Source organism: Callithrix jacchus, chromosome 15 (assembly GCF_049354715.1).
Source record: "Callithrix jacchus isolate 240 chromosome 15, calJac240_pri, whole genome shotgun sequence".
In the NCBI taxonomy this organism is placed as follows: domain Eukaryota; kingdom Metazoa; phylum Chordata; class Mammalia; order Primates; family Cebidae; genus Callithrix; species Callithrix jacchus.
In genome coordinates, this window is record NC_133516.1 from 65,585,540 (window position 1) to 65,600,937 (window position 15,398).

At 46.8% G+C, this 15,398-nt stretch overlaps 1 protein-coding gene across 15 annotated transcripts in view; it reads right to left on the minus strand.

Moving 5' to 3' along the window:
• Positions 1-15,398, minus strand: part of LOC100391280 (coiled-coil domain-containing protein 14) — a 193,947-nt gene that overhangs the window by 88,540 nt on the left and 90,009 nt on the right. For 9 of the 15 annotated variants that reach the window (XR_013527477.1, XR_013527474.1, XR_013527478.1 and 6 more), the window contains exon 13: positions 2,920-3,056. The gene's annotated coding sequence lies outside the window, so the exon portion shown is untranslated. Of the gene's footprint in view, positions 1-851; positions 1,028-2,919; positions 3,057-8,226; positions 8,347-9,566; positions 9,802-15,398 lie in introns of those variants that run through there. The other 6 variants (XR_013527481.1, XR_008476800.2, XR_013527479.1 and 3 more) reach the window with 4 other exon arrangements.

The window sequence follows — 15,398 nt, forward strand, 5'->3', positions numbered from 1 at the left end:
TCACCATGCTTATTTTCACTGCCATCATCTTCACCATCATCAGTGTCATAACTGTCATCACCACCATATCATTATAACCATTATCATCGCCAACATCATCATCCAGTGTCATCATCATCATCTCCCCATCATCAATGTCACACTGTCATCATCACCACCATTATCATCATCACCATCGTAAATGTCATCACTGTCACCACCACCACCATCACTACCTTAACCATCATCATCACTGTCATCATCGTCATCATCATTATTATCACCATCAATAGCCAGTGGTATTTACTGAATGCTTCTTATGAATGAGACATTGTGCTTCACCTCCATTTCAGTTATTTCAATGAATCCCTCACAAGCAGAGATGCTATTATCCAGTCTATCTTACAGAGGATGAAACAGAGTTGGAGAGGTTAAATAAACTGCCCATATTTACACACCAGGTAAGCAGCAGGTTTGGGATTTGAACCCTGGTCTGTGGTTAGAGTCCAAGCTATTAATCATTACACTTTCCTGCCTTTGGTTTAATCACTGACCTAGCCTAGACTTTCAGAATTACTTTCCCTTACTTCAATACTATCTAACCAACCTGCTGTACTCCTATCTCCTCCTTCTCATATGGAAACTCAGTTGTTCTTTCTAAGCCACCAGCATAGTCTATGTAACACTCAAATCTTTCCCCACCTAAAATCTTTCAAAGGGGCTTCACCCACTAGATATTATAAACTCTTTGTACCTATTAGGTTTTCTTGATGGAAAGCAACAAGGAAAACAGTAATTTTTTTTTTTTTTCTTGAGATGGAGTTTCACTCTTGTTATCCAGGCTGGAATGCAATGGCGCGATCTTGGCTCACCTCAACCTCCGCCTCCTGGGTTCAAGCAATTTTCCTGCTTCAGCCTCCCGAGTAGCTGGGAATACAGGCGCGCACCACCATGTTGACCAGGATGGTCTCAATCTCTTGACCTCGTGATCCACCCGCCTCGGCCTCCCAAAGTGCTGGGATTACAGGCGTGAGCCACCATGCCCGGCCTGGAAAACAGTAATTTAAGAAAGGAAAAAAGGCAAGGACAGAGAATTTATTGGAAGGATCCCAGGTAGCTCACTTGAGCTGAGCCTGAAACCTAAGATGTGGGGAGTACTTATCATAAGTTTATTGAGTGAATAAATGAATGAAAAAATAAGTGAAGGAAGGGGGCAGGCTTGGTGGACCCCAGTGGTTTCTAAGCAGAACTACAGAAGTCCACAAAATTGCTTCAGAAATTTGTAGTGGATGAGAATCTGGGTCACACCTACAGCCTCTGACTACTTGCATCTGTTTATGAATTGAGAAGATTTGCATAGCCAGGCACAGTGGCTGATGCCTCATAATCCTAGTACTTTGCAAGACTGAAACGGATGGATCACCTGAGTTCAGGAGTTTGTGACCAGGCTGGGCAACGTGATGAAACCCCATCTCTACTAAAAATACAAAAAATTATCTCAGCATGGTGGCACACACCCGTGGTCCCAGCTACACAAGAGGCTGAGGTGGGAGGATCACTTGAGCCTGGGAGGTAGTGGTTGCAGTGAGCTGAAATGGCACCACTGCGCTTCAACCTGAGTGACAGAGTGGGACTCCCATCTCAAAAAACAAAAAAGAAGAAGATGCATTTAAGACACATTTTCTAAGGGAGCTTACTTCTTTAAAATTATGCATAAAATAAGTAAAGCACTAGCCTGGAATCTGAAGATATGCATTGTTTTCCTGGTTTTACCACTCACCAAGTGGATGCTTTGGGGCTAGACATTGCCCCTCTCTCAGCCTCAGTTTCCACATCTATAAGATGGTCACATCCAGCAACTCTAAATTGCCCAGACTCAGGGAGAAGAGCAATCCAAGGTGACTGCATAAACACTGGATAAGCCCAAACACAAGCCCTGAAGCTCCACTTTATTAATTGCATTTTTAAAGTTAGTATTTAAATGAGCTATACCCAGTCACAGGAAATGGTGAGGCTCCAGGCTAGTGACGGGGAGAAGGCCTTATTCAGGTTTCCATAGCTACTACTAATAATCCACTAAATGCATTTCCAGCATCAGGATAAGTAGGAGGAACATTAATATTAAAATGGGTAGGAGTTGGGATTTATCCACCATCCAGTAAGTGCATAATGCAATAGAACATAAATTTTGGACAGATTTGTGTGTGTGTGCATGTATGTGTGCACACTGTGTACATGGGTAAATGTATGCTCAATGGAAAATGCCCAAGAAAACTTTTCCAACATTAACCCACACAGAGGAGGAAACTGAGACTCAGAGAGGCTAAGTTTTCACTTACTTTACTACTGTTGACTTTGTACCAATGGTCTCTACAGGCCAGTGTCTCCAGGTCTCTATATCTGGAAAGTGCTTACCCTTCTGATATGGTTTGGCTGTAGGTCCCCACCCAAATCTTATCTTGAATTGCACTCCCACAATTCCCAAATGTTGTGGGAGGGACCCGGTGAGAGATAATTTGAATCATGGGGGTGGTCTCCCTCATACTGTTCTCGTGGTAGTGAATAAGTTTCATGAGAGCTGATGGTTTTATCAGGGGGTTCTGTTTTTGCATTTTCCTCACTTTCTCTTGCCACCACCATGTAAGAAGTGCCCTTCACCTCCCACCATGACTCTGAGGCTTCCCCAGCCATGTGGAACTGTAAGTCCAACAAAACCTCTTTTTCTTCCCAGTCTTGGGTATGTCTTTATCAGCAGTGTGAAAACAGACTAATACACCTTCCATCAACATCCTATACAGAAATCCTTTCTAGATCACACCCTGCTCACTGTCCCTTCAAAGGGATCTGGCTGCCCAGGAAGTCTCTGGGAGGAAGATGTGGTGCCCTCTGAATTTGTGTGAGACAGACACTGATGTGTTCATCCACATGAACTCAACTTACGTGTTTTCACTTTAAGTGGGTTGACACCAACATACCGTCAACCTGCCAAAACTCTCCCGTGCTCTATGGACACAAGCCCAAGGTCATCACATCACTTCCCAGGGAGTGGTGGAATTGGCTCCAGAGGGGAGAAACATCTGGAAAGTACAAAATAGGCACACATTACTCTTGGAACCCTCATGCACAATGTGAGCTCACTAACTGGCATGGTGCTCACCTTTAAGACCAATGGAAGTGAAACCTGGAAGCAAGATGAGGCCTGGGGGAGGGGCTGGGATCATGAGTGGATCAGTGCCTAGAAGCAAGGCCCTACCAAACTCCACACACTGTCCTAGGGGACTGGCATCGATCGAATCTCTGAAACTGAGACTTTCAGCAAAACAACATGTAACAAAACCAATTTGACCATGGGCTAATTGATAAAAACAAGAGTTAAGTTCCTATAGCACAATTCTGGTCACAAAAACATTACCAGCTTCTAAAGGAAAATCCCAAAACATTCTAAGAGCAAACATTGAAATAAATGTAAGCTACACATACATCTAAGAGATATTAATAAAAACAAGAGAATTATTTACTCAACTTTTGGTGAATCAGTGAGTTAAATCGAGGAATAAATATATGCAAAGCTAACACTGTCAGAAGCACCTCCTATCACCACTCAGTTCAAACACCAGGAATCACAAATACAGTGGCTCACTGAGTGCTTTTGTACCAAATAGTTAATTGTTGCGCATTTGTAAGATTATTGTGAACTTTATGAATTATTATTTTACAATAATTTGTGTTCATTCATTTATTCATTTTTTAACTTGCTTATTCCAGGTCAGGGTCGTGGGTGGCCAGAGCCTATTCCCGCAGCTCAGGGCATAAGGCGGGAACCCACCCTGGCCAGGACACCATCCTACCTCGGGGCACGTTCACTCACACACCCATACAGACTCACACTGGGATAACTGAGGACGCCCATTCACCTACAGCATATCCTTAGGATGTGGGATGAGACTGGGATACCCAGAGAAAACCTTCACAGACACCAGGGAACATGCAAACTCCATACACACACAGCAGCCCCAACCGGGAATGGATTTTTTTCATCAACATGACAACAAGACAGTGTTGAACAAAAGGACCATATCTGAGGACTTTCTGTATGAATGTCCTAGAAAGCAAGTCATCAATATTTTTTAGGACTGAAAAAAAATGCTCATCTTTTCTCTCATGCTATAATTCCACTTTCAGAACTAAATGAAGGAAATAATCGTACATGAGCACAAACATGTAAGTACAGGGTTTGTATACATTAGTTACATGCATATATAAATATGTATCATTAACTATAATAGCAAAAAATTAAAAATCAGAGACAAAAAGAAAAAAGTAAATGCCATTCTTATGGGAATGATTATGAGTTGGGTATATAAACCAATTATGGCAATCTATGTGATAAAAAAATAGGAAGCTCTAAAAATCATATTTACAAAGAATATTTATTCATAATGCTAAGAAAAAGAAGTATAAAACAAAGCTAAAAGAAAGGAATGATTCCAGCACTATTGAAGAAAAAAGCCTGGAAGGAAATATGGTAACTATGAGTTATGTCTAGGTGGTAAGATCCTGGGTGATTTTTACTTTATGCCATATTTTTAAAATATTTTGTAATAAATATAAATTACTTTTGTGATCAGAAAAACAGAGACATTTTTTCAATCTCAGCACCCCAGAACCCTCCTGGCTGGCTTGCCTGGACATGGTCTGTAAACACGGGCTCAGCAGCAGATCTCGGATCAAGGCCTGTTTTCGTGTTTCTATGGCTCTCTCAATGCTGCTGCCTACTTGACACGTGACCTTGAACCTCATAACCTCAGTTTCCACAGCAGTGAAATGGTCACATCAGTTGTTCTCATTCCTGTGTCTTGAGATCCTAGTTGTTCCTGGTCTCAACCAATGAAGGGCCTCTCCATGATGGCCTAAGGGGCCCCAGCCTGAGTGAGCTCCTGGGGCTGCTCTGATATTTTGAGTCTCAAAGTTTGGAGCTGTAAATGGCAATGGCTTCAAGGGGCAGCCGGGCTGCTGGGATATCCCTGGAGAGCCCCCTAATGTGTTTGCTTTAACCTGCAGGACAGCTCTTCCCTGGTGTGAACTTGCTGCTCAGCCCCTCACCCAGGACCCAGAACCCCAAGCCCGAGACCGGTTTCCACGAGTAAGGCACTCACACCAAGTGGGTCTGTCAGAGTCCTGGCAGGAAACAGCCAGCACACTCAAACCAGGATTATCCGGGGAGTGTTCAATGGAGGGAAATTTTGTCGAGGTGTGGGCAACGCTTATAGAAACCCCAAGGGATTGTGTGGCTCCCTGGAGCTAGTGCCAGTGGGGACCAAGGAGGGAGCAGCTTCAGGAACCAGGAGACAGAAAAGGCTGTGAAGAAAGACCGCTCCACCACAGCTAAGGTCTTCTGTCGAGAGACCCAACCAGCCCAAGGCAATGCAGCAGTTGTGGGGTAGGGGAACCAGTATCCTCAGCCTCTCTTCTCGTCCAGCCTCACTCTTCTCCCTCCCAGGCTTCAGTGAAAACTCCCTTTTGGCAAAGCCAAGTAAAGCCCTTATCTTCAGTAGTTCAGGCTGCTACAGAAGAATACCATAGACTAGGTGGCTTATAAACAACAGAAATTTGTTTCTCCCAGTCTGGAGGCTGGAAGTCCAAGATCAAGGTGCTGGCAGACCCGGTGTCTAGTAAGGGCCTGCTTCCTGGTTTGCAGACAGCCATCTTCTTGTTGTTTCCCCATTTGGTGGAGAGCAGAGGGCAAGTAAAACCCCCTGTGTCTCTTCTTGTAAGGGCGCTAATCCCCTTCATGAAGGATCCACCCGCATGACCTGATTACTTCCCAAAGAGCCTTCATATTGAGGGCTAGGATTTCAACCTATGAATTCTGAGGGGACACATTCAGTGCATTGTGCTCCCCATTGGCCAAACCCTCAAAAAAAGGCAGAGGACAAGGAGGTCCATGCAGGACAGCTGCCTAGGGCCCACTCTAGAGTGGAGAAGGGTCCAGAGAGGATCCAGAGAAGCAAAAAGAAGAGATTCATCCATCAAGCATTTGAGGATTACTTAACAGTTTCCCCTGACAATGCCAGGGTCACACTGCACCCAAGGGTCCATGTCACCCTGCACCCAAGATCTCCCTTGCAAGTTCTCCACCCGGCACATGAGTATTCCCAGGTCTTTCTCTGCAGTGCTGGTTTTCTCCCTTTCTCCTGCCACTCCTCCACACAGCGGTCAGTTTGACCAATCCAACCACTCCCTCCCCGATGTCAAATTTATCTGTCCTTAATTATGCAGAGTAATTTAGAGAGCATCCTGCCCTCTGCTCCAGAGGATCACCACGATGTCTCTTCCCAGCCATGCAGTGCTGTCCTGAGAGGCAATCTACCAAATAGCTTTCTCATCTCATCTCACATTTTCTGCATTCACATTGTACAACTCAAACTAATTATTAGCTGTAAAACCTTGTTTGAGGAGTGTTGCAAAAAATAATTTTCCCTAACTGATCTGGATAAACAAGTGTCTGTCAATATAAATCCAATCTCTTCGCAGACGGTTCACTGCATCTGCAGCTATCTGCTTCAGGGCAGAACTTAAGGAGGATTTTCTGCAGCTGTAAGGGGCGGCCACTGAGTAGATCCTTCTTTGAGAAAACTTTATCTGAGCCAAGCTGGAGAAATGAGAATAACCAGATGCTTTGAGCCAGGAGGATGCTCACGTTTGTATAATCAGATGGAATCTGTTCCCCTGCAAGAATTTGGACTCCCTGTGTCCACCAATGACCACAGAACCAAAGCCACCTGCCCACTGCTGCCTAAAGGCAGACCACACTGGCTTCTGCAGCCCAGCCTCTCCTCATCCACTCTCTCTTTCTCAGGGGAGAGTCTGCATTCTGTACCACCTAGAGAGACCAAGTCCCTTAGAAATGATAGGCATCTTGTCTTCCTCAGCAGCCTCCTCAACTGCAAGGCAGGGCAATCATCAGTGGTTGCTGGGGGCACAGGGAAGGAAGGAAAGTTGAGAGCTTGATTGTCCTGCCCAGCTTCAGAAAGAACTCAGGCCAGTGTAGACAGAGAATCTCCATCTGAGCCCTTGCATCCTCAGAGGAAATCCTCCACCCTGGTTTCTTATCAAGTTCATGTGTGATATTGAACAGGTCCACGTTTGCAGTCTTACGAGGAAAGCAGTTGGCTGGGGACACCCAGTGTCCAGTGTCTGCATAAACACTGCCCTGGGTGTCAGTTGTTTTGCTGCCAGGATTCCCCGCCACTTCTAGAAATAGCACCTGAATTTTCCTGCTGGAAGTAAGGTGTGCCCTCTCCTCATCCAGGATGTTTTGATGGGCAGGTCCCATTCCCTGGATCCAGGCCCAGATAATCAGCTTCTCTCAGCACAGGGCCACAGAGAGTGGTTTTAAGCTGGCTCAAGCCAGGGTGTTTGGTCCAAGGAGTCTCAGTCCTGGGACTTTTTCTAGAGCAACCAGGAAAGTCATGAGCTCTTGGCTGCAGGAATGCTAAGAGAGTCACAGTCAGCCTGGAACTAAGGGTATACCTCTTGTCTTTAGCAAGATAGGGAACCCTATGTGAGAGGTAGAGAGAAACATGTTCAACAGCATAGTCTGAACCTCTGGTAATACCCTAGCCCAGAGCCACAACTACACCAGACTTCTCAGTTCTGTATGCCAGTAAACTGCTTCACCCAGGGTGGGCTGGGTTTTTGTTACTTGCAACCAAGTGTCCTAATACCCATGTGTACATCTATGTTTCCTTTCTGCTGTTTCACTATTTGTTGGTGGGGTCAGAGACATCTGTCCTCTGCACCCCTGCATACCTCCCTCTGTCTGTCTCTGAATGTCTGCCAGTCTTGAGCCACCTGGGTGTGGGGAGGTGAGAGGTCAGGTTCAGCAACACCATGGACAGGTGACTGCCTGCTGACAGGTCTGAGGTGAAAGTGTGGGACTCAGAGGCTGCAGGGTGCAGTGCTGGGAGACCCACTCAGAAGGTCTGCACCTGGTCTGTGCAGTGAAAGGGAGGCAGCACTGGGTTCTAAGTCATGGCAAGTTCACTGGGATGCACCGATTTATAAGACAGGGTGGAGGCCAGAGTGAGAGGCTAGCACTCATGCACAGCTGGGGCTGCCAGGGTAACCAGGGAGGTGAGGACAGAGAAGGAAGAAGCCTGCTCTGTGAAGGCATTGGGTGCTTCTTGGCACACACCTCTGGCTTTAAAAGGACTCTTTCTTTATTTTCATACTGGTAGCACTCACCTCTAGTCCCAGCTACTCAGGAGGCTGAGGCAGGAGGATTGCTTGAGCCCAGGAGTTTGAGGCTGCAGTGAGCCCTGATTGTGTCATTGCACTTCAGCCTGGACAAGAGTGAAACTCTATCTAAAAAAAAAAAAAAAAAGAATTAATAGTAATAAGAATTCTTCAGTATTTAGTATATAATATGGTTTAGCTGTGTCCCCAACCAAATCTCACCTTGAACAGTAATAAACCCTACATGTCAATGGCAGGGTCAGGTGAAAGATAATCGATTCATGGGGGCAGTTTCCCCATACTCTTCTGGTGGTAGTGAACAAGTGTCACCATATCTGTTGGTTTTATAAATGGAAGTTCCCCCAACACACCCCCTCTTGCCTGCTGCCATGGAAGACATGTTTTGCTTCCCCTTTGCCTTCTGCCATGATTGTGAGGTCTCCCCAACCATGTGGAACTCTGAGTCAATTAAACCTCTTTCCTTTATAAATTACCCAGTCTCAGTTATGACTTTATTACCTGTATGAGAACAGACTAATACAGCATGTGCTGGGCTGTGTTCCAAGGGCCTTCCATTAATTACATATCACTAATCCTCACAACAGGTCTGGGAGGAGTAGGTTCTCTTAATGCCATCATTTTGCAGGTAAGCAGACTAAGTTCACAGAGATGGATGAGATGGCCTTGGGACAAGGAAGGGACTTAGCTCAGATTTATTCAAAGGCAAAATTATTTTACAATTGATGACATACATGTTGTTTGTGTACTACATACATATCTTGCATAATAGCATTATAAGTAATTCTAGTCCCACAGTGACTGGCAGAGGGGAGGCTCACCCAGGGTTCTATTGGTCATCTTGCCCTGGGCAGTGATCACATATAGGAAGCCATGGATAGTACCCTTGCTCCCCTTCCAAAATGAAGACATACTACTCTCAGGTGTGGCTAAAGAGGTTACCTGGGCCCAGTATGAGGAAATGGCCCCCATGATTCAATTATCTCCACCTGGCCCCACCCTCAACAGGAGGAGATTATTATTATTCAAGGTGAGATTTGGGTGGGGACATAGCCAAACCATATCACATACGAAGTACTCAATCATTATTATTACTATTAATCCTTTTTCTTTTCTTTTTTTTTTTTTCTTTGAGATAGGGTTTCACTCTGTTGTCCAGGCTGAAGTGCAATGGCACAATTACCAATTACTTGCAAAGAGGCCAAGCTGGCCTTGGCAGCAAAGCAACCTGGGGCCAAAACTCCTGCTGAAGAACAACCCACTTCCACCCAGCAGCTGCAGGGCTGGGGCCTCCCAACCGCAGCCCCAGGTGGCCAAGCTGCTCTCCTTACCTAGCCTCCTCTGACAGTTGCTGGTGGTGAAGAAGGGAGCCTGCTGTCACTGTCAGCTGATCTGCACATTTGTCCCCTGGATGCCACTGAGGATAACACACACACAAGCACACCATCTATACTGGCACATTGCATTTCCAACCAGAATTTAAAACCAGGCAGTGTCCTGGCTCTTCGCTTCCCGGCTCTGTGACTTTGGGCAAGTGATTGAAACTCTGGGCTTCCATCTCTTCATCTGTAAAATGGAAATTAAAAACAGTCCCTCCTTTGTAAGATTGTTTTGAAGACTTAGGGTCTGGGTCTGACACTTGAAAAATGGTTAGAATAGTGCCTGGCACTTGGGAAAAGCTTAATAAATGTTTGCCATTATTAGTACCTGAAGGGATCCCTTTAAATAAAAAGCAAGGAACAGGGAGGGGGTCATGGCGCCCCCTAAAGGTAGGTGAGAGGAGTCACTCAGGGCTTTGCAGTATGACAAGGGGGGAAAGAGACACAGGCTCTGTCAGTAGAACAAAGTCTAAATGTACTGGGGTGTCCTGAAGGGGGTCAGGGAGGGCTGTTTGAACCCTTAAAGCAGCTTTGGTTTCTTTTGGGTGTCTGGGGGAATCTGGAAGAAACAAGGAAGAAATGCAGCATCTTCTCTAGGAGCCCAGGACGCCATCAGTACTGACAAGGATCAGAGAAGGATGCCCGATCCCTAGAGTGAGTGGCAGGGCAGAAGATAAGCAGGCAGCAGCTGGGCCACCTTCACGAGCAAGGCAGAGTACTTGGGCCACTGTGGAGAGCAGGGCCAAGGCTGCCACCCAGCTCCCAGGGAGCCCAGCAGCCAAGCACACCCACTGTCAAAGCCTGTAACATTCAAGACTCAAAGCGTCACCCTCCCCATTTCACAGATGTGGAAACTGAGGCCCTGGGAGGTTACCTGTGGCTCCAGAAAAGTCAAGCAGAAGCAACTGATTGTTTACCATATCTGATCATTACATAGGAAGAAAATGCTTTGAGATGAAAGAGCAGGGTTCAGAAAGCACTGGGATTCCAGGGGCTGGCTCATGGCTTTCTGAGACCTCAGACAGGCAGGCACATGAGTTTGAAAGGCAAGGAAGACATCAGGAGGGAGAGGGCCCTTTAACAAAGAGTTAAGAGGGGTGATCTGGATCCAAATGTCATCTCTTCTGAGAGGCCTTCACTACACCCTACAAAGGCAAAGTAATGCCCATCAAACCTTCACAACCCCTAATTCCATTCATCCCTGGCATGTTCTGGGCTGGACCCACAGTTGTGACTAGAACTCAACCCTTCGTTCCTTAAAGGATACAAATCCTGGGAGGTACAGTGGCCGTAGGCAGGGCTATGTCCCAGAACAGAGCCTGAGCCAAGGCTTTCAGCGGGGGCGGTTTATTTGGATGGGGATCCCACAGACACAGATGGGACAGCCACAGTTACTGCTGAGAGCACCTGGAGCTTAGTCCCTCTGGGGAACACTAAGAGGCACTCTAGAGCAGCCCTCCCTGACTGCTCCACCTGGAGTGAATCAACCTCCCACTCTCCGGTCCTTGGCTAAGGGCTGCTCCTAGGGGCACCTCCTCCAGCACTTCCCACTGCCAGGCACAGTTAGCAAGAGGATGACTTCAGATGGGGCTCAGGGTCTGGCAGCACAGCCCCATCAGAGCACTCCCAGGAACGAGCAGCGAAGACACAGGGCTGTGTGGCTCTCACCCCTGAGTCGGTCTCATGTCTGCTTCCCCCATCAACCAGGGAGCACAAAGGCTCTGCCCTGGCTGCCCATGCCCAAAACCCTGTTTCTCCCCTAGACCTGAGACCTTGACTTAATTTCTCTGGGCCTCAGTTTCCCCTCTGTCAAGTGGAGGGAATAATAATATCTCATTCACAGGACTCATATCTTGACACCTGTAAAGAGCTGAGAACAGCACCTGACACATGGGTGGTATTCTAGAAACATCTGCCACTCCCTTAAAGACCAAGAATCCTCAAGGCAAGATCAGTGAGGGATTCAACTTCATCTCTCCCATGCCTGGCCTAGTTAGTGCCCGGCAGAGAAGAGGCTCAGTTCAAGTCTGATGAATGAATGAATGAATGAATGAACGAATGAATGAATTGGATTCAGGAGCTAACATGTTAACCTAGATAATGAACTTCCAGTGCCTGGCTTTCTCAAAGTCACTGTAGTTTTCTGTGGCATCCTTCCTTAGGGAAGATAAAACACTTTAACTGCAGCCTACAAATAATAGAAGATATACTAAATCAGTTTCTGTAGAAACTTCCTGAGGCCACCTCGAGCTTCCTGAGGGGTCTGGTCCTGTAAAGGGGCTCCATGGCCCAGGGGCTGCTGAGGGGAAATTGGATGTGGGTGTTGCAGTCATTGGAACTCACTCCAGGGGGAGAAATGGCTCCAGCTCCGAGGTTTCATGTGCGAGTGCCTGCTGCTCCCTCGTGGACAGAGTGAAAAGCTGTGGGAAGCCTTGGAAACCATTAAGGTTGTCTTTTTCACTCGTAATAAGAAAAAATACAGAGGCAGTGCTTCTGATTGCAAAGCACTTTCACATTCAGTGGCTTGTGTGAGCTTTAAAACAACCATGCAAGGTAGCTAACGATTATCTCCATTTCACACATGAAAAAAAAAATGAGGCTTTTAGCTCCCATGGTGAGCTAAAAAAATGACACAAGGCTGAGAGTTCTGATACCAAAGCTCAACAATTTGGATTCTAAATGCCAAATCCTCTTCTGACCATGCATAAGAATCTTCCGAGGACGCTGGGTAAAAGTACAGAATCTCAGGCACCATTACCCCAAATACCTAAGCGCGACTGAGAATCTATATTCTGATGAGCTTTCTAGGTAAGGTCAGTGCAGTCAGGTTCCAATACACAGACTGGCATTTGGAAAGCACCACCTTCATCACATGGCCTCAGAGTCTGTGTGTGGATACCCCTGTCCCTCCAGCCCCCTGCCTGAAGGTTTGACCTCCCTCCCAGCAGGTGCCTCTCTCTCCCTGTGTCCCCTCACATAACATCTAACATGGCTTCAGAATGTGCATGCTATGCATACTGTGTGCACGATTGCACTGAGTCTTCACAGCAAACCCATCACCAGGTCCAGGCAAGCAGAGGTGCCCGAGAGTCCACTGAGTGACATGCAGTGGAGCCAAGATATGAACCCCAGGCTGTGACCATGGAAGCCACATTGGGTAACCTGATGTCCCACTGTGCTGTTTCCTGTAAAAAATATTGCCATCCTGTGTCCCAGACCCCTGAAAGTCCTACCTTATGGTACAGAAACTATCACTGAAATGACCCTAACTAACCTGACCTAAAACATTCATGCCCCCCCAACCCCCATTCCCAACATTCTATATCTTTCTTTTAGCTGGAAGTTTCAATTCCATCAGCTGATGAGAAAGAAGGAAAGAAATGCCCCAGGTTCAAAGATGCAAAAATAAGCAGCAACATGTTTCTGCAGCTTGGAGATCAGGACTGAGGGAGCGGCCTCTGAATCTGGATGCCCCAGGGCCCATCTGCTCTAGATAAAGAAGGGAAAAACTGTCCACTGCCCAGGGTACCCCTCAACAGGGCTTTACAGGGCTTTTCTCCTCATTGCATTTGTCATTCTGAGAAATAAGCAGAAAGTTAGGTTCTGCCAAGGTTTTAATTCTTTTTTAAAAAAACAAAGAAAGAAAATAAAACTTTTGGGAGTGTTCTGTGATCTATTAGAGATGTAGCTTATCCCCCAGACTCACAGATGTGGTGGCAGGGTGGCTCTGAGTGGCTCTGCTCCGGCCATGTTCGGCTGGGTTCACCTCAAGGTGAGCAGGGCCCAGGTGCTCAGGCAGGGAAGGGTTCTGGGTCCCCACCCACACCCACAGCAGTCCCACTTGATTCTTTTAATATATCAGTGAGAAGTAAACAGTGCCATAGGAAAGAAAAGGAAATAGATCTAACCCCATTCTTCACAGTGCAAGAAAGAGACCTAAGAGGTGAAAGATCTTGCTCAGGATTGCACAGCTGGTAGAGGCCAGGCAGGAATCAAAATCCATTGTATTAAATCAGCATCCTGCACTTTTATTCAGGCATTCAGTCATGCTTGCTGGTGTTTATTGACAGGCACCAATGGGAGAGGCAGATACAAGTCATATCTGCAACAAATACAAAAATGCATGTGCAATATGGCAAACACAGGTAAAGTTGCTGCTAAGATGCAAGCCCTGAAGGAAGGCCTCAGGATCACACCTGAATAAAGGGCAAGGGAAGCCTCCCCAGGTAAAGGATCTGAGTACTGAAAGGAGCTGAGGGATGAAAAGAGAGGCACCGGCAGGGAAGCCACATCTCTCCTATAAGCAGCCACTGCGGTGCAGGAGGCCCAGCTCACCAGCCCCCCAGGAGAGGCCTGGGACCAGCAGCCAAGTGCTGACCCACCAAAGAGCTCAATTTAGGGAGAACAGGACCCTTCCAAGTGCTCAGCACCTCCTCATGCTGAGCTCTGCATGCCTGATCTCTTTTCATCTCTTCAACCCATCCTGCAAAGCAAGTGCTATCATCCCTATCTCACAGATGAGGAAACTGAGGGTTAACCAGTCGACATGAATCGCTCATCTCAGAACTGAAAATGACCAGGGCCAGAATTTGAACCTGAGTGTGTCTGATTCCCAAACCCATACATTCTCTTTCCACTACGCTAGACCTTTTAATGCAAACAAAAAGCAGAGAAAGTGGAAATATGAATGTAAACTGACAGAATCCAAGCTGCTATATCACTTGGGCTGTTTGCCCTGACTGAAAAAACAGTTTTTGCATCATTTCCCATTTACAGGTCTGCCTGTGAACTAGAAATTGAAGTCCGCCATGTTACAACAAGGTGATCACATGCTGAGGGCCAGGGTGTTGGGAACCACGAGAATGACAGGGGCCTGGAAGGAAGGGGAGGAAACCTAGATGGGGGAGAGAAGTTCTTCCTGTTTTCAAAGTAGTGACTCTCCCAACTGGAAAACACACACATACACACCACACAAACTCACACACTTACACCCACACATACACCACCATACACACATTCCGGGAACACATGCCTACCCTGAGCCCTGCAGGAAAGAAGCCCAAGGTCAGTCCAAATTTGTATCTGTAATAACCAGAGCACAGAAGCATAAAAGCCCTGAAACCCCAACACCTACAGGGAAAGGAGATGCAGGGCTCAGCAGGGAAAGGACCCAGCCCCAATCACTGCTCTTTGGTATAAGATGTCACTTGGGAAAAAGCACACAGAAAACTCCAGAATGCCATCCTGAATGAACCCAGCCTTTTTGTCTGCCCCTCCAGCGGACAGGTGATGTTTCTGCCTGCAGAGCTTCCAGTCCTCTTTCAGATTTGGTCTGGGTTGACTGATCTTAGCTTGGGGGAGGGTGTGGTAATGTGACCTGGGTTGGCCAATGCAATCACTGTATTCCCTGGCCAGTGACTGGCTCAAGGTTGGGCATGTGACCCAGACCAAGCCACATGTGACCCAGACCAAGCCACATGTGACCCAGACCAAGCCACATGTGACCCCCTAGAGCCTTCCCTGGGACTTTCCATGGAAGTTAATTAACAAACAAACTCGTAGCATTCTTTTTCCTGGGTTCCCTGAGTTCATAGGATGAAATTCTAGAGCTACTAGTAGCTGTGTCACTACCAAGGCAGGTAAAGCCTGCCTGAGAACAAAAGCAAAAGAGAGAAATGCTTAGAGGACAGGAGAAGACAGGAGGGCAGGGAAGATCCTGTTGAAATGAAATTATTCAAATCCCTGGGTCCAGCTATACCTGAAGCTGGTAAACTTGATCAGGGT